Source organism: Lolium rigidum, chromosome 2, assembly GCF_022539505.1.
Source record: "Lolium rigidum isolate FL_2022 chromosome 2, APGP_CSIRO_Lrig_0.1, whole genome shotgun sequence".
Classification (NCBI taxonomy): Eukaryota; Viridiplantae; Streptophyta; class Magnoliopsida; order Poales; family Poaceae; genus Lolium; species Lolium rigidum.
In genome coordinates, this window is record NC_061509.1 from 152959475 (window position 1) to 152983990 (window position 24516).

A 24516-nucleotide genomic window follows, 5' to 3' on the forward strand; every position below is an offset into this window, starting at 1 on the left:
AGGAGTTGTTGCGGTACTTCTGGGTATGGTGGGGTCCACTCTGGTTCATCATCCTGCGCTTGCGGTTCTCATTGGCCTGATGCAGCTTTCCTTCCATCTCTATGGCTGAGTCTACGAGGGCTTCCAAGTCAGCGAACGGTATGTTTACTAACACAGTTTGCATCTCATCATGCAGTCCATTCAGAAATCTTTCCTTTCTCTTCTCATTGGTGTCGGTCTCATCCGGGGCGTACCTTGACAGAGTGAGAAATCTGTCACGGTATTCCACCACGGACATTCTGCCTTGCTTGAGTTCGCGGAACTCGTCTCTCATCTTCTTGATCAGTCCTTGGGGCACATGGTACTTGCTAAACTTCAGCTTGAAGTCTTCCCGAGTCATCATCTGTCCCGCATTCATTGCACGGGCACTTGTCCACCAGGCTCTGGCAGGTCCTGACACGTAGTGGGTGGCGAGCAGTACTTTTTCTGCGGCTTCAACTCCCGCAACTTCGAGGTTGTTCTCCATTGTCTGGAGCCAGTCATCAGCATCTAGGGGCTCTTCAGTCCATATTGGAGGGTTGGTGTTCTGAAAATTCTTTAGCTTCGATCCGGGGTGATCGTGGTTTCCATGGCCTTGATTGTTCTGTGCTATCTGCTGCAGTGCGACAATGTTGGCTTGACGTTCAGCTCTCTCGGCTTCGCGGTCTGCCATCATCATCTGGAGCATCTGCATCATTGCGTCCTGGTTGGTGCTGCGGGTTGGTGGGGCCATCTGAACATTGATATAGATGATAAGATAAGAGGGAACTTTCTATGGTTTGTTTTGTTAAAGTTTTTTTTTAAAAAAAATTCATAACTTAAAAATTGAGTAGTGTTGCGGGGGTAAAAACCAACAACACTTTTTCATTCATTCCAATCATCACATATTACAAAGCTAACACCCCATTGGTTTGAAGAACCATTCATCGCTCTACGATACAAGGGGATCCTGATACAAACTCACACCTACTAAGTGCTTTAGTGATACTACTCTTCAGGGGGGATTCTTCATCTTCACGGGTAATGTGCTTGGCGAAAGGAGAGGGCGTTGTCCAACTCCTTGCGGGTCTTATACAACATGTAGTCGAGGTAGGCAACATAGTGGTTCATCTCCGGGTGCGGGGGCATGATTATTGGTCTTCCCATGGGGTCATGTCCTGGGTAGTAAATGAAGCGGGTATTCTTGAGCTTGTTTATATTCTGTCCGCACAGACGGGCAATTGCTTCTTGCATCGCTCTGACTAGTCCTTCCTTCCAAGTGCTTCCCGTGACAGAAAACCAGATGGTTTCCCATATTGGGGCTCCAAGCTTTCCTCTCAGATCTGCAGTAACTTCCCACCGAGGTGGTCCTCCTAATGGATTGTTGAGGGGTATTCCGAAGAACTCGGGATACAGGCGTCCTAGATACTTGACTAGTTGCTTCAATTCCTCCTCGAACATGAGGTTTCCTCTGTGGCCAAGTTGATAAGACTTGCAGGTGTACTCCATCTGTGAAGAATTAGGATGAGTAAGTTAGAGGTGTGATCAAGTGTGCAAATTTTTATGTAGAAATACAAGAAAGAGCATGAATTTCTCATTTTGAAAAGGATCTCAAGGATAAGAGTGAGAATAAGTTTTCGCAAGTATTCACTTCATTCGTTTTGAATCTAAGTTTTTCAAACGTCCATTCTAACTAGGGTCTCCTAAGGTCAACAATGGCTCTGATACCAACTTGTCAACACCCGAATTTTTAAGTCCAGATGCCTATTATGCCATTCCTCGCAATCCCAGGAATATTGTTTTTGCGAGACATAATAGATTGATATCACAACACATCATTCATTACATGCCATAATTGTCTTACAAACAAAGGATCACATGATCCAGTCTCATTACAATAATAGATGATCTATTGATCAATTACAAAACACATAGCGGAAGCGAAGTAGCGTAGTAGTAGTCCATTTATTCCACAGGCAACTGTTGACGTCAGGAGTGATCCTAGTTGTCGTAGACGTCCTGCTGTCCTTCTTCCGGGTTCTGGTACTCGTCTTCATAGTCTGGCCATTTGAATAGCCAGGGACATAGCCATGAGTACTTTAAAGTACTCGCAAACTAATACTAATGTGAATACTATCAACTATAGTAAGGGGGTTCTAAGCTCTAGTTTTATTTGCATAAAGCCAGTTTTATTTCATAAGCACTTTAATAATCAAAGCCTCTTTATTTGCCTAACTCAAGTGGGAACATTAGTGTCATTCCCACAACTCAGTTGTGATTCAAAGTCAAAGTCACCTTTCAATTTAAGTCACAAGTCACCATTCATATTTTTAGAAAAATTTCTGATGATAGAACAGTATGGCCTTTCCAACTGTCCATGACCGCGGACGCGGCTATTCGAATAGGTTAAACTCTGCAGAGGTTGTACACTTGTGCCACAACAATTGCAATAGTTCGTCGGGGGTAAGCGGCCCTGATTTATCGTACGTAGTACGCGAACTACCAATCTTAACCTTTCATTTACATACCCTAGTATAGACACCTCTCCCCATGAGCTTGGCCTCCCGGTGAAAACAAACCGTCAACCCGGGAACTGCACAGGGCTTGGGTAGGACATTCACCTCATTTCACGTCATTTCACTTTCAATGGAGGCAGCCTCGGCATAACCCCGATGACGCTTGTTCAGAGCGAACCCATACTAAAATACATAAGTTTCCAGCTAAGCCTTACCCAGATTCAGGTATTGTGGGGGTACTTGTAAAATTGGAATGGTATCGCATCCGAACCCAACCATCAGTGTTATTGGGTAAATTTCACCAAGTCATTCACAAATCATATTCACCTTCAAAATCTCTCAATAGAATGACTCATCATTCCAAGGTTTTCAAAGTCATTTCAATTCACAAGTTCCCAACTAGAATAGTCACTTTTAATCTTTAGCACTAGCAACTAGTTATGAGGGGTGCTAAGTAGCTTATAGTTTTCTAGGCTAAGTGTGATGCTCTAGTACTACTCCATAACTAAACCAAGTGAATCATAAATCAAAAAGTAACTTTGATAAATAAAATCCAATAAAGCTTGTATAGTAAAAACTTGGGATAGGATCATAAAGTAAAAATTAATGGTGCCTTGCTCTTGTAGAGCTTTGCATTAATCTATCTTGCATTGGTAATAGCTTGCCTTGATTGGGGAGGTGATCAAAGTTTTCTTCTCCTTCCTCTTGGTAGAAGACCTCTTCCTCTTGATAGTCTCCGGTACTAGCGTCTAAAAACGAATACGAGGATACAATCACCAAAAAACACTTATGTAGGCTTAATTAGCCTTAATGGCTCACTCAAATGATCTAGCATTACTACTTAACATTTATTCCAAAATTATGCTAGGGTTTCCTACTTAGTATTAGGAAATTAATTACCTCTCATTGAAATTGGAATTAGAGTTTCTATTTGGTTCTTTGGAGAAATAATTTCCTCTCATTGAATCTTCTTAAGATTTAATCTTCTCAAATAACCATGTATGATCACATGTTGACCAAGGTCAACACTTCACATTTATCATTTGAGAAAAATGATTTAAATGAGATTCATCATCTCATGCAATTTAACTAACTATGTGATTTAAGATCCTCAAGTGAGCAATTATGAGACCATGCAATAGAGGTCATCACATTACTTCATAACACTTGGGAATGTGATTTAAATGAGGTGCTACACCTCATAGATTTAAATTCCTAATTTTTGAACTAGTTAAAATGGGCTAGTATTGACTACATAGCCAATATTTTGCTTCTAGCTCATGATCATACACAGTACCCATATCATATTTTTACATAAACAATTAGAGTTTGTGGAATGTGCATTATAGCAATTGGATTCACTTCAAAATTCAAAGTGGTTGATTTTTAAGATTTATTTGAATTCTGAAAAGTCTCTGACTTGTTTTTTTTGCTATTCAAATTCTACAAAAGCTATGGGGTTGAAACCAGTGGTGTTAGTTAGATAATTTTATAAGCTTTCTGGAACATTTTGATTTGCTAAATTTGGACTTGTAGATTTGAAACTATTCAAAATATAGCACAGACCAGTATTGAAAATTTACTGAAACAATATTATTTGAATTAAACCAAATGGGCTAGCGGGAAAACTAGTGGGCCGAAATGGTTTGAAACAGAGAAGAAACCAGCCCAGTAACGTTTCACACGCCATGGGCCAGCTGACAAAGGGTCCCATGCGTCAGCGACTCTAGTTTACCGAAACGGTATGTTCTAACCTGGACCGTCGGATTAGATCGAGGATCGACGGTGCAACTGCGTCGTCTTCGTCGTCGAGAGGGGCGTGCTGTCGCGGCGGAGGTAGGGGGTCGGCGGCGTGCTGGAGCTCCGGCGAGGGGCGGCGGTGATGCTAGACGATGTTGTCGACGACGAGGAGTTGACTGGTACCGGCGGCGAAGCTTGGGGTGGACGGAATCGCGAGATTGCCTTGCGGCGGACTCCGGCGATCGACGTCTCAATTGGAGTGGTCTAGGGCGTAATCGGAGTGGAGCAGGGGTTGAGGAGGATCAGAGAGAGGAGAGAAACTCGTTGGTGTGAAGGATTCGAGCGCGGAAGCTCTCTTTTTATAGGGTGGAGGTGTGCTGCGGGGTGCCGTGGAGGGTCATCGACGGCAATGGCCCTCCAGGGCGCGAAGGGGCAAGTTAGGGGGCGCAGGAGGTAGGCGACGTATAGGTCGTGCTGATGAGCTTGAGGGCATGGCGAATGATGGACTATGGCGTGCGAGCGAGGTGCGTGTCCTTGCAGTACCGGCGCGGCAAGGGTTGGATCATTGCGACGGCGACAGGTCCTCCGCGAGCTAGTGAGCTTGTCTACGGGGTAGAGGAGGTGGTGGCCAAGCTCGATGCAGAGGTAGGTCTGCAGGGGAGGACGAGAGCGACGACACACGTGCGTGCTCTGGCGCGTCCAGGACGTGCCCGTGCGCGCTCACCGCATGCCTGGCATCGTTCTGGCGTGTCTGGGCGTGCGGCGTTCCGGCCAATGCCGTGCTCTCCTTCGACTAGGGCTGGTACGAGCATGCTCAGGGGAGTGTGGGCATGCTTGCTGACATGGTGAGATGGATAGGAGAGGACCAGAGAGAAATGGAGTGAGTGTGGCCGACATGGGTACGGTGTGGTGATGTTCTTGCTTTCTCCTCACTTTAATCAGCAGGGCAAGGACATGTAGAGATGCAGGAGGTGTAGAGGAGTGATGATCACTGATACGTCTCCGACGTATCGATAATTTCTTATGTTCCATGCCACATTATTGATGATATCTACATGTTTTATACACATTATATGTCGTATTTATGCATTTTCCGGCACTAACCTATTAACAAGATGCCTAAGAGCCAGTTGTTGTTTTCTGCTGTTTTTGGTTTCAGAAATCCTACAAAGGAAATATTCTCGGAATTGGACGAAATCAACGCCCAGGGTCCTATTTTGCCACGAAGCTTCCAGAAGACCGAAGAGAAGACGGAGTGGGGCCACGGGGCGCCGCCACACTAGGGCGGCGCGGCCCAGGAGGGGCCCGCGCGGCCCTGCTGTGTGGGGCCCCGTGACCCTTCCGAGGTTGCCCTTCCGCCTACTTAAAGCCTTCGTCGCGAAACCCCGATGCACGAGAGCCACGATACGGAAAACCTTGTCGAGACGCCGCCGCCGCCAATCCCATCTCGGGGGATTCCGGAGATCACCTCCGGCACCTGCCGGAGAGGGGAATCATCTCCCGGAGGACTCTTCACCGCCATGGTCGCCTCCGGAGTGATGAGTGAGTAGTTCACCCCTGGACTATGGGTCCATAGCAGTAGCTAGATGGTTGTCTTCTCCTCATGTGCTTCATTGTCGGATCTTGTGAGCTGCCTAACATGATCAAGATCATCTATCCGTAATTCTATATGTTGTGTTTGTCGGGATCCGATGGATAGAGAATACTATGTTATGTTGATTATCAATCTATTACCTATGTGTTGTTTATGATCTTGCATGCTCTCCGTTATTAGTAGAGGCTCCGGCCAAGTTTTTACTCTTAACTCCAAGAGGGAGTATTTATGCTCGATAGTGGGTTCATGCCTCCATTAAATGCAGGACGGTGACGGAAAGTTCTAAGGTTGTGGATGTGCTTGTTGCCACTAGGGATAAAACATTGATGCTATGTCCGAGGATGTAGTTATTGATTACATTACGCACCATACTTAATGCAATTGTCTGTTGTTTTGCAACTTAATACTGGAAGGGGTTCGGATGATAACCTGAAGGTGGACTGTTTAGGCATAGATGCATGTTGGATAGCGGTCTATGTACTTTGTCGTAATGCCCAATTAAATCTCACAATAATCATTATATCATGTATGTGCATTGTTATGCTCTCTCTATTTGTCAATTGCCCGACTGTAATTTGTTCACCCAACATGCTATTCATCTTATGGGAGAGACACCTCTAGTGAACTGTGGACCCCGGTCCATTCTTTTACATCAAATACAATCTCTCGCAATACTTGTTCTTTACTTGTTCTCTGCAAACAATCATCATCCACACTATACATCTAATCCTTTGTTACGGCAAGCCGGTGAGATTGACAACCTCAACTGTTTCGTTGGGGCAAAGTACTTTGGTTGTGTTGTGCGGGTTCCACGTTGGCGCCGGAATCTCCGGTGTTGCGCCGCACTACATCCCGCCGCCATCAACCTTCAACGTGCTTCTTGGCTCCTCCTGGTTCGATAAACCTTGGTTTCTTTCTGAGGGAAAACTTGCCGCCGTACGCATCACACCTTCCTCTTGGGGTTCCCAACGGACGCGTGTTGTACGCGTATCCAGCATATTTTCTGGCGCCGTAGCCGGGGAGATCAAGACACGCTGCAAGGGGAGTCTCCACAATCCAATCTCTTTACTTTGTTTTTGTCTTGCTTTACTTTATTTACTTTCTTGTTTGCTGCATTATATCAAAAACACAAAAAAATTAATTACTTGCATTTACTTGATCTAGTTTGCTTTATTTACTACTGCTAAAATGGCCACTCCTGAAAATACTAAGTTGTGTGACTTCACAACCACAAATAATAATGATTTCTTATGCACACCTATTGCTCCACCTGCTACTACAGCAGAATTCTTTGAAATTAAACCTGCTTTCCTGAATCTTGTTATGCGAGAGCAATTTTCAGGTGTTAGTTCGATGATGCTCGCTGCCCATCTCAATAATTTTGTTGAATTGTGTGAAATGCAAAAGTATAAAGATGTAGATGGTGACATTATAAAATTAAAATTGTTTCCTTTCTCATTAAGAGGAAGAGCTAAAGATTGGTTGCTATCTCTTCCTAGAAATAGTATTGATTCATGGACTAAATGCAAGGATGCTTTTATTGGTAGATATTATCCCGCTGCTAAAATTATATCTTTGAGGAGTAGCATAATGAATTTTAAACAATTGGATAATGAGCATGTTGCACAAGCTTGGGAAAGAATGAAATCTTTGATTAAAAATTGCCCAACCCATGGAGTCGACTACTTGGATGATCATCCAAACCTTTTATGCAGGATCGAACTTTTCTTCGCGGAACCTATTGGATTTAGCTGCTGGAGGTACCTTTATGTCCATCACTCTTGGTGAAGCAACAAATCTCCTTGATAATATGATGATTAATTACTCTGAATGGCACACGGAAAGAGCTCCACAAGGTAAGAAGGTAAATTCTGTCGAAGAAACCTCTTCCTTGAGTGATAAGATTGATGCTATTATGTCTATGCTTGTGAATGATAGGACTAATGTTGATCCTAATAATGTTCCGTTAGCTTCATTGGTTGCCCAAGAAGAACATGTTGATGTGAACTTCATTAAAAATAATAATTTCAACAACAATGCTTATCGGAACAATTCTAGTAATAACTATAGGCCATATCCTTACAATAATGGTAATGGTTATGATAATTCTTATGGGAATTCTTACAACAATAATAGGAACACACCCCCTGGACTTGAAGCTATGCTTAAATAATTTATTAGTACACAAACTGCTTTTAACAAATCTGTTGAGGAAAAGCTCAATAAAATTGATATTCTCGCTTCTAAGGTTGATAGTCTTGCCTCTGATGTTGATCTTTTGAAATCGAAAGTTATGCCTAATAAGGATATTGAAAATAAGATTGTTACTACAGCAAATGCCATCCAAGTTAGAATTAATGAGAATATAAGATTGATGGCCGAATTGCATGCTAGGTGGGAAAAAGAAGAAAATGAAAAACTAGCTAAAGAGAATAATGTAGCTAAAGTTTGGACTATTACCACCACTAGCAATGCTAATGCTCCACATGTTGCTGCACCTCCTACTAATAATGGTGAAAGAATTGGTGTTGGCAATGTTTCCACTTCTAATGCCAAGCCTGCAAAATTACCCGAAACTGCTAAAATTGCTGAAACTGCCTGTGATAAAACTGCTGAAATTTTTTCCAACATTGGGGATGATGATCCCATTTCTGTAGATTATAATGGTTTGGATTTTGATGATTGTCATATCTCTGAAGTTATAAAGTTTTTACAAAAACTTGCTAAGAGTCCCAATGCTAGTGCTATAAACTTGGCTTTCACAAAACATATTACAAATGCTCTCATAAAAGCTAGAGAAGAGAAACTAAAACTTGAAACTTCTATTCCTAGAAAGCTAGAGGATGGTTGGGAGCCCATCATTAAGATGAAGGTCAATGACTTTGATTGTAATGCTTTATGTGATCTTGGTGCAAGTATTTCCGTTATGCCCAAGAAAATCTATAATATGCTTGACTTGCCACCATTGAAGAATTGTTATTTGGATGTTAATCTTGTTGATAATGCTATAAAGAAACCTTTGGGGAGAGTTGATAATGTTCGCATTACCGTTAACAATAACCTTGTCCCCGTTAATTTTGTTGTCTTGGATATTGAATGCAATGCATCTTGTCCCATTATATTGGGAAGACCTTTTCTTCGAACTGTTGGAGCTATCATTGATACGAAGGAAGGTAATATTAAATATCAATTTCCTCTCAAGAAAGGTATGGAACACTTCCCTAGAAAGAGAATGAAGTTACCTTTTGATTCTATTATTAGAACAAGTTATGATATCAATGCTCCATCTCTTGATAACACTTGATATACACTTTCTGCGCCTAGGCTGAAAGGCGTTAAGAAAAGCGCTTATGGGAGACAACCCATGTTTTTACTACAGTATTTTTGTTTTATATTTGAGTCTTGGAAGTTGTTTACTACTGTAGCAACCTCTCCTTATCTTAGTTTTGTGCATTGTTGTGCCAAGTAAAGTCTTTGATAGTAAGGTTCATACTAGATTTGGATTGCTTGCGCGATAGCATGATTTCTTTGCTGTCACGAATTTCGACCTTCCTCTCTGTAGGTAGCTCAGAAAATTATGCCAATTTACGTGCGTGATCCTCAGATATGTACGCAACTTTCATTCAATTTGGGCATTTTCATTTGAGCAAGTCTGGTGCCTCGATAAAATCCATCTTTACGGACTGTTCTGTTTTGACAGATTCTGCCTTTTATTTCGCATTGCCTCCATTGCTATGATGGATGAATTTCTTTGTTCCATTAATGTCCAGTAGCTTTATGCAATGTCCAGAAGTGTTAAGAATGATTATGTCACCTCTGAACATGTTAATTTTTATTGTGCACTAACCCTCTAATGAGTTGTTTCGAGTTTGGTGTGGAGGAAGTTTTCAAGGATCAAGAGAGGGAAATGATGCAATATGATCAAGGAGAGTGAAAGCTCTAAGCTTGGGGATGCCCCGGTGGTTCACCCCTGCATATTCTAAGAAGACTCAAGCGTCTAAGCTTGGGGATGCCCAAGGCATCCCCTTCTTCATCGACAACATTATCAGGTTCCTCCTCTGAAACTATATTTTTATTCCATCACATCTTATGTGCTTTGCTTGGAGCGTCGGTTTGTTTTTGTTTTGTTTGAATAAAATGGACCCTAGCATTCTTTGTGTGGGAGAGAGACACGCTCCGCTGTTGCATATGGACAAATATGTCCTTAGGCTTTACTCATAGTATTCATGGCGAAGGTTGAATCTTCTTCGTTAAATTGTTATATGGTTGGAATCGGGAAATGCTACATGTAGTAATTCTAAAATGTCTTGAATAATTTTATACTTGGCAATTGTTGTGCTCATGTTTAAGCTCTTGCATCATATACTTTGCACCCATTAATGAAGAAACACCTAGAGCTTGCTAAATTTGGTTTGCATATTTGGTCTCTCTAAAGTCTAAATAATTTCTAGTATTGAGTTTTGAACAACAAGGAAGACGGTGTAGAGTCTTATAATGTTTACAATGTGTCTTTTATGTGAGTTTTTCTGCACCGGTTCATCCTTGTGTTTGTTTCAAATAACCTTGCTAGCCTAAACCTTGTATCGAGAGGGAATACTTCTCATGCATCCAAAATCCTTGAGCCAACCACTATGCCATTTGTGTCCACCATACCTACCTACTACATGGTATTTCTCCGCCATTCCAAAGTAAATTGCTTGAGTGCTACCTTTAAAATTTCTATCCTTTACCTTTGCAATATATAGCTCATGGGACAAATAGCTTAAAAACTATTGTGGTATTGAATATGTACTTATGCACTTTGTCTCTTATTAAGTTGCTTGTTGTGCGATAACCATGTTCCTGGGGACGCCATCAACTACTCTTTGTTGAATATCATGTGAGTTGCTATGCATGTCCGTCTTGTCTGAAGTAAGGGAGATTTACCACTTTAATGGTTAGAGCGTGCATATTGTTAGAGAAGAACATTGGGCCGCTAACTAAAGCCATGAATCATGGTGGAAGTTTCAGTTTTGGACATATATCCTCAATCTCATATGAGAACATTAATTGTTGCCACATGCTTATGCATTAAAGAGGAGTCCATTATCTGTTATCTATGTTGTCCCGGTATGGATGTCTAAGTTGAGAATAATCAAAAGCGAGAAATCCAAAATGCGAGCTTTCTCCTTAGACCTTTGTACAGGCGGCATAGAGGTACCCCTTTGTGACACTTGGTTAAAACATGTGTATTGCGATGATCCCGATAATCCAAGCTAATTAGGACAAGGTGCGGGCACTATTAGTATATTATGCATGAGGCTTGCAACTTGTAAGATATAATTTACATGATACATATGCTTTATTACTACCGTTGACAAAATTGTTTCTTGTTTTCAAAATCAAAGCTCTAGCACAAATATAGCAATCAATGCTTCCCTCTGCGAAGGGCCTTTCTTTTACTTTTATGTTGAGTCAGTTCACCTATCTCTCTCCACCTAAAGAAGCAAACACTTGTGTGAACTGTGCATTGATTCCTACATACTTGCATATTGCACTTGTTATATTACTCTACATTGACAATATCCACGAGATATACATGTTATAAGTTGAAAGCAACCGCTGAAACTTAATCTTCTTTTGTGTTGCTTCAATACCTTTACTCTGAATTATTGCTTTATGAGTTAACTCTTATGCAAGACTTATTGATGCTTGTCTTGAAAGTACTATTCATGAAAAGTCTTTGCTTTATGATTCAGTTGTTTACTCATGTCATTACCATTGTTTTGATCGCTGTATTCATTACATATGCTTACAATAGTATGATCAAGGTTATGATGGCATGTCACTCCAGAAATTATCTTTGTTATCGTTTACCTGCTCGGGACGAGCAGGAACTAAGCTTGGGGATGCTGATACGTCTCCGACGTATCGATAATTTCTTATGTTCCATGCCACATTATTGATGATATCTACATGTTTTATACACATTATATGTCGTATTTATGCATTTTCCGGCACTAACCTATTAACAAGATGCCGAAGAGCCGATTGCTTGTTTTCTGCTGTTTTTGGTTTCAGAAATCCTACAAAGGAAATATTCTCGGAATTGGACGAAATCAACGCCCAGGGTCCTATTTTGCCACGAAGCTTCCAGAAGACCGAAGAGAAGACGGAGTGGGGCCACGGGGCGCCGCCACACTAGGGCGGCGTGGCCCAGGAGGGGCCCGCGCAGCCCTGCTGTGTGGGGCCCCCGTGACCCTTCCGAGGTTGCCCTTCCGCCTACTTAAAGCCTTCGTCGGGAAACCCCGAGAGCCACGATACGGAAAACCTTACTGAGACGCCGCCTCCGCCAATCCCATATCGGGGGATTCTGGAGATCACCTCCGGCACCCTGCCGGAGAGGGGAATCATCTCCCGGAGGACTCTTCACCGCCATGGTCGCCTCCGGAGTGATGAGTGAGTAGTTCACCCCTGGACTATGGGTCCATAGCAGTAGCTAGATGGTTGTCTTCTCCTCATGTGCTTCATTGTCGGATCTTGTGAGCTGCCTAACATGATCAAGATCATCTATCTGTAACTCTATATGTTGTGTTTGTCGGGATCCGATGGATAGAGAATACTATGTTATGTTGATTATCAATCTATTACCTATGTGTTGTTTATGATCTTGATTGCTCTCCGTTATTAGTAGAGGCTCTGGCCAAGTTTTTACTCTTAACTCCAAGAGGGAGTATTTATGCTCGATAGTGGGTTCATGCCTCCATTAAATCTGGGACGGTGACGGAAAGTTCTAAGGTTGTGGATGTGCTTGTTGCCACTAGGGATAAAACATTGATGCTATGTCCGAGGATGTAGTTATTGATTACATTACGCACCATACTTAATGCAATTGTCTGTTGTTTTGCAACTTAATACTGGAAGGGGTTCGGATGATAACCTCAAGGTGGACTTTTTAGGCATAGATGCATGTTGGATAGCGGTCTATGTACTTTGTCGTAATGCCCAATTAAATCTCACAATACTCATTATATCATGTATGTGCATTGTTATGCTCTCTCTATTTGTCAATTGCCCGACTATAATTTGTTCACCCAACATGCTATTCATCTTATGGGAGAGACACCTCTAGTGAACTGTGGACCCCGGTCCATTCTTTTACATCAAATACAATCTACTGCAATACTTGTTCTTTACTGTTCTCTGCAAACAATCATCATCCACACTATACATCTAATCCTTTGTTACAGCAAGCCGGTGAGATTGACAACCTCACTCGTTTCGTTGGGGCAAAGTACTTTGGTTGTGTTGTGCAGGTTCCACGTTGGCGCCGGAATCTCTGGTGTTGCGCCGCACCACATCCTGCCGCCATCAACCTTCAACGTGCTTCTTGGCTCCTCCTGGTTCGATAAACCTTGGTTTCTTTCTGAGGGAAAACTTGCCGCCGTACGCATCACACCTTCCTCTTGGGGTTCCCAACGGACGCGTGCTGTACGCGTATCAATCACATCTGATCATGCAAGGTTTAGGCTAAAAACCAGTGTGTAAAAGCATGTGTTGCATTTTCCAATTTCTGCCTGCAAGGTGTTTGTGATAATGGCCGCAAGAACATTTTTGTCAAATTTTGGAAATCTTTTTGGTGGATCTCAATTATATATTCAGAGAGGTAGAATGGTGGTGGTGGTGGTCAATTTGGTGAAGATTTGCAAGTTCTCAAAATGGGGGTTGATCTTCTCTTTATTTCAATGTCTCCACTTGTCAATTCCTTTCTGGTCAACCTGGTCAGAGTCAACCCTGGTGGTTGATGACGCGTAAAGCACACGCCCGTTGGGAACCCCAAGTGGAAGGTGTGATGCGTACAACAGCAAGTTTCCCTTAGTAAGAAACCAAGGTTTATCGAACCAGTAGGAGTCAAGAAGCACGTCGAAGGTTGATGGCGGCGGGATGTAGTGCGGCGCAACACCAAGGATTCCGGCGCCAACGTGGAACCTGCACAACACAACCAAAGTACTTTGCCCCAACGAAACAGTGAGGCTCGTCAATCTCACCGGCTTGCTGTAACAAAGGATTAGATGTATAGTGTGGATGATGATTGTTTGCGTGAAAACGGTAGAACAAGTATTGCGAGTAGATTGTATTCGATGTAAAAGAATGGACCGGGGTCCACAGTTCACTAGAGGTGTCTCTCCCATAAGATAAATAGCATGTTGGGTGAACAAATTACGGTTGGGCAATTGACAAATAGAGAGGGCATGACCATGCACATACATGATATGATGAGTATAGTGAGATTTGATTGGGCATTACGACAAAGTACATAGACCGCTATCCAGCATGCATCTATGCCTAAAAAGTCCACCTTCAGAGTTATCATCCGAACCCCTTCCAGTATTAAGTTGCAAACAACAGACAATTGCATTAAGTATGGTGCGTAATGTAATCAATAACTACATCCTCGGACATAGCATCAATGTTTTATCCCTAGTGGCAACAACACATCCACAACCTTAGAACTTTCCGTCATCGTCCCGCATTTAATGGAGGCATGAACCCACTATCGAGCATAAATACTCCCTCTTGGAGTTAAGAGTAAAAACTTGGCCGCAGCCTCTACTAATAACGGAGAGCATGCAAGATCATAAACAACACATAGGTAATAGATTGATAATCAACATAACATAGTATTCTCTATCCATCGGATCCCAACAAACACAACATATAGCATTACAGATAGATGATCTTGATCATGTTAAGCAGCTCACAAGAACCGACAATGAAGCACATAAGGAGAAGACGACCATCTAGCTACCGCTATGGACCCATAGTCCGTGGGTGAACTACTCACTCATCACTCCGGAGGCGACCATGGCGGTGAAGAGTCCTCCGGGAGATGATTCCCCTCTCCGGCAGGTGCCGGAGGCGATCTCCTGAATCCCCCGAGATGGGATTGGCGGCGGCGTCTCCGGAAGGTTTTCCGTATCGTGGCTCTCGCATCGGGGGTTTCGCGACGAAGACTATATGTAGGCGGAAGGGCAGGTAAAGGGGCGTCACAAGGGGCCCACACACCAGGGCCGCGCGGCCAGGGCCCAGGCCGCGCCGCCCTGTTGTGTCGCCACCTCATGGCCCCACTTCGTAAGTCCTCCGGTCTTCTGGAAGCTTCGTGCAAAAATAGGACCCTGGGCGTTGATTTCGTCCAATTCCGAGAATATTTCCTTACTAGGATTTCTGAAACCAAAAACAACAGAAAACAGCAACTGGCTCTTCGGCATCTCGTTAATAGGTTAGTGCCGGAAAATGCATAAATATGACATAAAGTATGCATAAAACATGTAGATATCATCAATAATGTGGCATGGAACATAAGAAATTATCGATACGTCGGAGACGTATCAGCATCCCCAAGCTTAGTTCCTCGCTCGTCCCGAGCGAGTAAACGATAACAAAGATAATTTCTGGAGTGACATGCCATCATAACCTTGATCATACTATTGTAAGCATATGTAATGAATGCAGCGATCAAAACAATGGTAATGACATGAGTAAACAAATGAATCATAAAGCAAAGACTTTTCATGGATAGTACTTTCAAGACAAGCATCAATAAGTCTTGCATAAGAGTTAACTCATAAAGCAATAAATCAAAGTAAAGGTATTGAAGCAACACAAAGGAAGATTAAGTTTCAGCGGTTGCTTTCAACTTTTAACATGTATATCTCATGGATATTGTCAATGTAAAGTAATATAACAAGTGCAATATGAAAGTATGTAAGAATCAATGCACAGTTCACACAAGTGTTTGCTTCTTGAGGTGGAGAGAGATAGGTGAACTGACTCAACATAAAAGTAAAAGAAGGGCCCTTCGCGAGAGGAAGCATTGATTGCTATATTTGTGCTAGAGCTTTGGTTTTGAAAACAAGAAACAATTTTGTCAACGGTAGTAATAAAGCATATGTGTTATGTAAATTATATCTTACAAGTTGCAAGCCTCATGCATAGTATACTAATAGTGCCCGCACCTTGTCCTAATTAGCTTGGATTACCGGGATTGTCATCGCAATACACATGTTTTAACCAAGTGTCACAAAGGGGTACCTCTATGCCGCCCGTACAAAGGTCTAAGGAGAAAGCTCGCATTGGATTTCTCGCTTTTGATTATTCTCAACTTAGACATCCATACCGGGACAACATAGACAACAGGATAATGGACTCCTCTTTAATGCATAAGCATTTAGCAACAATTAATGTTCTCATATGAGATTGAGGATATATGTCCAAAACTGAAACTTCCACCATGGATCATGGCTTTAGTTAGCGGCCCAATGTTCTTCTCTAACATTATGCATGCTCTAACCATTAAATGAGTGGTAAATCTCCCTTACTTCAGACAAGACGGACATGCATAGCAACTCACATGATATTCAACAAAGAGTAGTTGATGGCGTCCCCAGGAACATGGTTATCGCACAACAAGCAACTTAATAAGAGATAAAGTGCATAAGTACATATTCAATACCACAATAGTTTTTAGGCTATTTGTCCCATGAGCTATATATTGCAAAGGTAAAGAATGGAAATTTTAAAGGTAGCACTCAAGCAATTTACTTTGGAATGGCGGAGAAATACCATGTAGTAGGTAGGTATGGTGGACACAAATGGCATAGTGGTTGGCTCAAGGATTTTGGATGCATGAGAAGTATTCCCTCTCGATACAAGGTTTAGGCTAGCAAGGTTATTTGAAACAAACACAAGGATGAACCGGTGCAGCAAAATTCACATAAAAGACATATTGTAAACATTATAAGACTCTACACCGTCTTCCTTGTTATTCAAACTCTTTACTAGAAATTATCTAGACCTTAGAGAGACCAATTATGCAAACCAAATTTTAGCAAGCTCTATGTATTTCTTCATTAATAGGTGCAAAGTATATGATGCAAGAGCTTAAACATGAGCACAACAATTGCCAAGTATCAAATTATTCAAGACATTTTAGAATTACTACATGTAGCATTTCCCGATTCCAACCATATAACAATTTAACGAAGAAGATTCAACCTTCGCCATGAATACTATGAGTAAAGCCTAAGGACATATTTGTCCATATGCAACAGCGGAGCGTGTCTCTCTCCCACACAATGAATGCTAGGATCCATTTTATTCAAACAAAAACAAAAACAAAAACAAACCGATGCTCCAAGCAAAGTACATAAGATGTGATGGAATAAAAATATAGTTTCAGGGGAGGAACCTGATAATGTTGTCGATGAAGAAGGGGATGCCTTGGGCATCCCCAAGTAAGGCTGGACAAAAAGCTTGAAGCTCGGCGAGTTAAATGAGTGCTCGTTTGTTCGACTCGTTTGAGCTCGGCTCGTTTCGTTAACGAGCCGAGCTGAGCATCAATTTTTGCTCATTAAGGTTAACGAGCTAAACAATCGAGCCGACTATGTTCGTGAGCTACTCGTTATGATCGGTAACAAGCTAGGCTTCACCAGTTTTGAATGTGAGTCACTTTAGTTATCTCAAATATTTGGCAGGAGGGGGCCAAGAAAAATAGTGTTCTTTAACCATGCTTGAAACTCCTACATTAGGATCTAAAAACCTATGCTTCCTCTCTTCCTCACAAGGCAATGCACACATGTTTGTTTTCCATTGCCTCCTTAACGATCCTTAACGAGCTGCTCACGAGCACTCGCAAGAACATAACGAGTCGAGCCGAACAATGATTTCAGCTCGTTATTCTTAACGAACTTAACGATTCGAGCCTTAATGATCACGAGCTTAACGAGCCGAGCCTTAACGATCCGAGTAGCTCGCTAGTCCACCCCTATCCCCAAGCTTAGACGCTTGAGTCTTCTTGAAATATGCAGGGGTGAACCACCGGGGCATCCCCAAGCTTAGAGCTTTCACTCTCCTTGATCATTTCCCTCTCTTGATCCTTGAAAACTTCCTCCACACCAAACTCAAAACAACTCATTAGAGGGTTAGTGCATAATCAAAAATTCACATATTCAGAGGTGACACAATCATTCTTAACACTTCTGGACATTGCACAAAGCTACTGGAATTCAATGGAATAGAAAAATCCATCAAGCATAGCAAAACAGGCAATGCGAAATAAAAGGCAGAATCTGTCAAAACAGAACAGTTCATAAAGACGAATTTTATTCAGGCACCAGACTTGCTCAGATGAAAATGCTCAAATTGAATGAAAGTTGCGTACATATCTGAGGATCACTCACGTAAATTGGCATAATTTTCTGAGTTACCTACAGAGAATTAGGCCCAGATTCGTGATAGCAAAGAAATCTGTTTCTGCGCAGTAATCCAAATCTAGTATGAACCTTACTATCAACGACTTTACTTGGCACAACAATGCACAAAACTAAGATAAGGAGAGGTTGCTACAGTAGTAATAACTTCCAAGACTCAAATATAAAATAAAAGTACTGTAATAAAAACATGGGTTGTCTCCCATAAGCGCTTTTCTTTAACGCCTTTCAGCTAGGCGCAGAAAGTGTATATCAAGTGTTATCAAGAGACGAAGTATCAACATCATAATCTATTATATATTAAAAGTAAAATAGGGTGAACCAAAAGAGAGATAAATAGCTAGAAAATCCCACGTTAATTAGAAAATACCGGCCCTTGATTTATGGATCTTCTGAAATTACGAAGCAGGAGCCGTTCAATTTGTGTAACATGCATAACATGGTGGACGTGCACTTTTATATTAGATTTTGGGACTCTCTAATCATCATCTAGCTGAAAATAGATTTGGGCTCAAGTCAGATTTCCCCCAACCCAATTCAATCCCACGCCCACTCATTAATTCAGTTCCCCCTCCCCCCTCGTCAGTTTTGTCAGCCACGTCAGTCCCCAAAAAAAAACCGACTAAAAAACCATCTCATTATTTAAGTCCGGTTCAGCTGGGCTCCAGTCAGCTTTCAGTCCTGTTTTAGCTGGGCTCCTGTCAGCTCTTCTTGGGCCTTACAAATAAAACAAAAAAAGCCTAGGCCTTGTCTAACAACTCCCTCCACGTCACCATCCCATCTCTTCTTCCTCCTCACGCAAAGCAGGCTGGACTAGCGACGGGAACGGAGGGGGAGAAGAGAACACAGATCAGGAACCGGGAAGAGAAAGATTCACAAAAACTGATGGATGGTAATGAGGAACCCTACCTCAAAATGAAGGCCAATGAAGCTAGGCAAGATTTGGCACCTCCATCCGTCTCACCACAGGTACGTGACCACTCCTCATCCATACTTCCTCTCCACTGTCTATTTCTTGATGAGATAGTACCTCTCCACTGTCGATTTTGTGTTGATTCGCGATACTTCCTCACCACTGTCTATTTCTTCCTTGATGAGATAGTACCTCTCCAACAACAATGTCTTGATCTGCAAAAGAAATTGTAGATGGTTCTAGCTTGTTACGTTTCCAGCAGCATGTTTCAGAAAAAAAATCAGATCATATAGTCTAATTCATCAAATCCACCATTCCATCTAAGTTAACTGACAAATTATAGACAAACTACTCTACAGAAACTGAGAACCTGTTCTGCTTCTCCAACTTCTCCGCCACTGTTTCTCTGGCTTTCCGTCACTGCAGTTCAAGTGATCTGTGAGCTTCAGGCTTTACTGAATGTGTTAATGCTCCGCTGCAACAAATCAAGCAGTAGTTGAAATGGTTGGGAAACAAATGACTCGCGCATGGGGTTGAGAATCAAGGCCCAATCATGGGAATCTTTGTCAATAAGCAAACCCTATCGAGCACATAACAATAACATGACCACTGATTTAATGAAAAATCTGAAAAATACTAGTGTATCTCAGTGCCAAATACTAGCAGTAAACTCGTATTTCTTTCGGTAAAGCTTCATATTGCACATTGGTTACGTTTCAGTTGTGCACCAGGCCTGCCCCACTACTTGATTGATAAAATTTCTACATCGCAGAATAGAAGGAATCACACAGCATCGGACACTCTCTGAATTTCTGATCAACATAGCTAGTGATTTACCTTCCCCTTGGTCCCCGCGACATGAATCACCTTCATCCGCGCGATGGGCTCCTCCAGCTCCAGAATCTGCTCGCACCGTCACAGCCAAATCCACCCGAATCAGACAGTACATCCCAACAGGATTCACAACCGAATTGGCGGGCATGGGAGAAGGAGGGGGATAACGTACCTGGATGTAGCGCTCGAGGAGCTCCCACTGGTTGCCCCGGTTGCCGGTGTGCTCGCGCACCTTCTGCGAGATGAGCGACGAGAGCCGGCCCAGCACGTCCTCGTACTCCTCCGCCGTCACCGCCACACCGCCTGCTGTTCCATCCCCGAATCCCAGCCCAACACAGCAGCGATCAGTACACAATACATCTCGCCCAGCAAACAATAACATGAACACTGGTTTAATGAAAAATCTGGAAAATAAAGAATGAAAGACTTAGAAAAAAAGATAACTGAGATATTTAACTGACACTTGGTAAAGTAGCTAGCACAAAGTAAAGATTTTATGGCAAAAATATGAGAAGTGTTGGCAAGAATTGAGAATGTGTTACTTGCCTTTACTTTACGGGGATTCTTTTCTCTGAAGTAATCTGTTTCAATCATACCTACACGAGAATGTACCGAGAACACCTGAAGTAAGAACCAGAACAACGCAAAATAATATAATCAGATCATGTGCGGTGTTTTTCCAGCTTTACTAACCGTCATCGTGTAGGTAGTTTAAATGGTCAGTCTGGGATATTATAATCGCCTTCTCAACTGCGGGAAACTCTGCCTCCAGCTGCTGCAACCTAAGCATCAAACCATGCCCTCTAGAAGCAGCGGCCATCACATCTTCATGCAGGTCGTGAAAAATTTCCGCGGCATACCTTTTGAAATGAGGGAAACACAAGAGCTATTCAGTACAAATGGAGACAGTGGCATATTGACATACAGAACACAATTTTAATACAATTATTATGACATGGATATAAGCATTGTTAATCAGAAACATACACAACTAGGGTGCAAACCCTATCGAGCACCGAAAGACTGAGAACATAACAATGAAAAATCTGTTAAATAAAGAATGAAAGACTGAGAAAAAAAAACTGAGATATGCTATGCAATGGAGTCCGTGGTGTCAGAGATGGTGCTGCTTTGGGAGCACATCCATCTGATCACCACTTCGTAACTAGTAGAAAACAAGAAATTCGATATATGTTCTCAATTTATATCAACGTCAAGTTAAAAGAATAACAAAGACTAATTCTGCTTTGTGTTATCAACTTGTGGAGCAATTGAAGCAGGTATAGTGTGTGTTCATATTTCATAGAGTAGGACACGTACAAGAAGGTCAGCATTTCCTGAGATTTCGCTGGCTTGCCTTATCACAACCTAGTACCCAATATTGTACTGGGTTAGGAGATACATGTCCACCTTATACAATTTCTGCGAGGCAAGAAATTCAGAAAAAAAGTTACTGAAAATATGATACATAAGACCGAAGTGGATCAAACTAAGAAAACAATGACTGAGGACAAACTGAGAAAACAATGACTGAGGATAGAGAAACTAGCGCTAACTGACAGAGGCTGAAGAAAGGAATAATGAGGTACTAGCGCTGAAAATCTGAAGATGAATTGAGCTTGATATGAGAGCATTGAGGACTGAAGAATGACACTACAAAACTGAGGGACGGAGAAAGAGCGATTAACTGAAGAATAATGACTAAAGCTTGAAAGACAGAGATAACTGAATACTGACATGGCGGAGAATGAGTGACGGAGAAGGAGATGTACAATGAGTGACAGAAAAATGATAACAACTGAGACTAAAACTGACTATGACAATGACTAAAGCTTGAAAGACAGAGATAACTGAATACTGACATGGCGGAGAATGAGTGACGGAGAAGGAGATGTACAATGAGTGACAGAAAAATGATAAAAACTGAGACTAAAACTGACTATGACAATGAGCGATAAACTGAAGAATAAAACTAAGACTATGAACTGAGAAAATCGAATAATTAGAGAAATAAGCGACAAGTAATGAGGGACGGAAAACTGAAGAATAACAATGATCAAATATTAAATCTGAGAAATGAATAATGAAAACCTGTTTCATCTGAGTTCAAATATTTCTTGTACAATTGCTGATTTTAAAGATACTCATTTTCTACTGCAGGATTCAGGGATGTACTCACAACATATTGATGTCCAGGATGAATTCTTCAGTCAGGTATGCATACAAATAACAATACAGTATAATTATATTCTCATACATAAGGATGCAACAAGAAAAATCCATAATTCATATAATCTTTGTGACAGGAAGGATTCACATACACGGGATTCCTTCTTGGTGCTATGACGGGGTCTGCAAATAATCAAGAACCTTATGCTCAGGTATTTGCTAAAATAATGGTTAATACAAAAACAACTATTAAAAAGAACACCTTCTGCTTGTTGCATATGTAATAACAATTATTGATTACCAGGATTGAAAGAGCAAAGACACAAAATCAGAACTGACTCAGGAAAATGACGCAAACACATCATCTTCATTGCTTCTCCAACAAGATGATGATCCATGGAATCTAACCATGTTCGACAACTTGGAGCTAGACCAGGTGATTACATTTAAATGATGATTCTATAGTATATTCAAAAAAGTACAAACTTTTAAATATAATTACATGCATGCAGCTTTATGATAATGCTGATGGAGAAGAAAACAAGCAGAAGGGAAAAGAAAAGGCAGAGTTTTACCATGATCAAGAATCGACGAGCACGGTGATTCGCAATCACACCCAAGCAAATTCAAATGAAGACCAGCAAAAAGACATAACTGAAGAAGATATCCATATATTCCTAGAAAATGATGAATTAGCTGCTGAGGGAAAAGAAATGGATGAAGATACACAAAATGACAACAGCCAGTTAAAACCTGAAATGGGAATGGAGTTCCAGACAAGAGAAGAAGCTCAGAAGTTCTTCAACTTATATGCTTACAACGTTGGCTTCTCGGTCAGCATTGTCTCTTCTTACCGTACTACAAGCAAAAAAAGAAATAATGAGGTAATAAGGTTCACTATGAAGTGTAATAAGTACGGCAAAACAAATGAACAAGAATCTGCACAAATAGTACCACAGAGACAGAGCACAGTCATAGCAAAAACAGACTGCAAAGTTGAGATGGTGGTCAGTGAGAAAAAGGGGATGTGGCGAATCACCGGGCTTATCCTTTTGCACAACCATGAACTATGCCCGCAGAGCAGATTTTACAGATCACACATTTACATGTCAGATGGTGAAAAGGAAATGATTAGGACCATGAAACATTGCAACATGCCCGCTAGAGACATGGTTGCTGTCTTGGCATACATACGAGGAGGGATGGCCCAACTACCGTACAACAAGAGAAAGGTGAGCAACTACAGCACCACTATAAATAGGGAGGTCACAAACAATGACATGATGGAGGTGTTGGATTGGTTTTCAAAAAAAAAGACTGAAAACCCAGGGTTCTATCACTCACTTGACTTGGACAAGGACAACAAAGTAAGGAGTGTATTTTGGGCAGATGCAAGGGCAATCCTATATTACGACATATGTGGTGACTGTGTGAGCTTTGACACAACATTCCTAACAAATAAGTATAATCTTCCGTTTGCACCATTTGTTGGAGTGTCACCACATGGAAAAACCTACCTATTTGCATGTGCATTCATTGTCAATGAAACATCAGAGAGTTTTGAATGGTGCTTCCGGGAGTTTAAAAAAGCAATGGGTGGAAAGTCACCAAAAACAATTATAACTGACCAAGATAGAGGGATGGCAAGTGCAATACCAGCTATTTTCAAAGATGCTGTACACAGATGCTGTTTGTTTCATATTAAAAAGAAAATTGATGATAAAGGAGGCCCACTTTTTCAAGCAAATGAGGGCCTATATGAGGAACTACAAGACATCATTGACAAATCTTTGACAGTCCATGAATTTGAAACACTATGGCAAGCAATGATCAATGAGTACAGTGTGGGGCATATTAAGATATTTCAGGATCTTTGGAAAAGTAGAGAGAAGTGGGTTCCAGTTTATTTCAAGAATAAGTTCTTCCCATTCATCCAAACTACAGCAAGAAGCGAAGGCACTAACGCATTGTTCAAGAAAGGGGTAGGACCACAATTTAGTATGACAAGCTTCCTACGGGAATACCAGCGCATAATGGATAATATGCATGCAGTGGAGGATGAACTAGATCATAATGCAATCAACAAAAAAGTTAAGGAGAAGAAGTTCATCACTGAATACTGCATTGAAAGGCAGGCACATGAGCTATACAATATTTCAATCTTTAGGAAATTCCAGAAAAACTTAAAGGATGTTACAAGACTACATATAAGAGAAGAAGTGAAAGGCAAGATGTACTGGGTGTTTCAGGCAATAAATTATCCAATAAAAGAGCACAGACAAAGAGATTACCTAGTTCAAGTGAATGAAGAAAACCAAGAGTATTCATGCATTTGCTGCAAGTTTGATAAAGATGGTCTGCTCTGCTCACACATCTTGAAAGTCATGCTGCAACTACAGGTAGAGAAGATACCAGATAAGTACATAATAGACAGGTGGCGGAAGCGAGAAAGGAAACTATTCCATCATGTTGTTCCACCAACAAATGAGGACAGCACTCTTTTAA

At 41.6% G+C, this 24516-nt stretch overlaps 1 long non-coding RNA gene across 1 annotated transcript; it reads left to right on the plus strand.

The window, feature by feature from the left end:
* Window positions 1-18901: 18901 nt before the first annotated feature.
* LOC124687484 lies at window positions 18902-22214 on the plus strand. The gene is made up of 3 exons (XR_006998231.1): window positions 18902-19064; window positions 22003-22056; window positions 22149-22214. It is a non-coding gene; the product is annotated as an uncharacterized LOC124687484 (long non-coding RNA).
* Window positions 22215-24516: the final 2302 nt, after the last annotated feature.